Raw genomic sequence first — 1,711 nt, 5'->3', positions numbered from 1 at the left:
ACCATAGGTAGGAAAGCGTGCTCCCTCTGAATCTCATGACTGCAAGAGTATTTGGAAGACAGGTGATACCAGGAGGACAATCCTTTGACTTTTGTAACCCAGGTGTTGGCCCAATAGCTGCCACCCCTGCCCAATTCCAGGGATGGTGTTGTAAGAGTGGGGCAGGGCTTCCTGCCAGCCCCAATTTACTTCCCAGCCAGCCCCTCTCCCCACAGAGCAGCCCGTGGTCCCAAGAAGGTCTAAAACTTAACTGATTTAACGATTTACACTTTATTTACAGAACAAGAATAATAGGAAAGGTGACTTACAAGTGAACTTCAATGGCATAACCAGAATCACAAAACAAACCTGAATGCATTAGTCAACCCATGACTCAAGACCCCCAGGTAGGGGAACTGGCAGCTTTCAGCCGCTGCTAGAGGTGCTACCACAAGGAAGCAAGGTGCTCACTCCCGGCAGCTCCTACAGGCTTCCCAATAAGTGACAGACTGCAACAGGTTCAGCTCTTCTGGTCTGCAGCAATCCAACTGTATCAAACCCCAACCCCACAAAAGGGTGACCCTCCATGGGAACCAGAAAAGCAAGCAACAGAGTAGGCTCCTGCAACAATCAGCATGACCCAAGCACAAAGCTCAGGGATGCCATGCAATGACCATCAGCTGCAGAATAAGGGACAGGGCTGAGTCCCCTCTGGGGCAGTCAGTGGCAGAGGGTCAGCAGCACAGGCAGCTCCCAGGGGTTGTTGCTCTAAACCCCTGCTCCAGATGACTGGCCGGGCACCCCACACACCTCGCGGCTCGCCAATCCCGCTCTGAGTGCCGGCTTGCGCCATGAGCTCCTGGGGACCCTCGTCCTGGCACTCTGCTGCTCCTCAGGATCCCAGTGCCTTGCTGCTGCTGTCCCGCTTCCCCAGGGAAGATGAGGGGTTTCCTCAACTCGCTGGCCCAGCTCCCTGCTCTGGATAAGGATGCCGCCTGCACTCCTGGCCATGGCTCCCTCTCTGCTGCAGGGCTGGAGGCACGGCCGACTGCTGCTGCCTTCTTCTCCCAGGGCCGTCGAGGCTCTTTGGAGGGGTCTCTTTTGGTAATACAGACTCTCTTGGTCATGATGGTTACATAGTGTAAAGGATGACAGGCGGCCATGTACCTGCTAAAGCCCATGGCACTAAGGATAATAAGCTTTGATCCTCCTGAGAAGGTGAAGGTAAAGAGCTGGATCAGGCAGCCATTAAAGGAGATGGTTTTCTTTCCCAGTATCAGGTTCTGCATTGTTTTGGGCAGAACGGGTGGTGCAGACAAGGTCAATCAGAGCCAGGTTAGCAACAAAGAAGTACATGGGTTCGTGCAGAGGACAATTGCCAGGATGATCAGGGAGTTGGCTTGGACAGCAGCCATGAAGGCGCACAGGATGACACCAAAGAACGGACCACAGCGGTGGGGATAATCAAAGAGCCCCTCCAGGACGAAGTCAGATGCCCTGGTGTTGTTATTGGCTTCCATTCATGAGGGCTGTGCTTCTACAACAGTGAAAATTAATGAGAGCTGAGCCTTTCTAGCTGGTTCCTGAATCACTTCAGAGTCAACATCTTGGTCTGAACCAAGCAGTCCTGATCTGGGCCAAGCAGATCTTGCTCCCCTCAGCAGCTTTGTATGAGACAGAGAAAATGTGTCCAAGCTTTAATTGACATGGCACTTGTGGGGGGAAGGCTACC

The sequence above is a fragment of the Alligator mississippiensis genome, chromosome 11 (assembly GCF_030867095.1).
Source record: "Alligator mississippiensis isolate rAllMis1 chromosome 11, rAllMis1, whole genome shotgun sequence".
Lineage (NCBI taxonomy): Eukaryota > Metazoa > Chordata > Crocodylia > Alligatoridae > Alligator > Alligator mississippiensis.
This window is presented reverse-complemented; position numbering follows the sequence as displayed.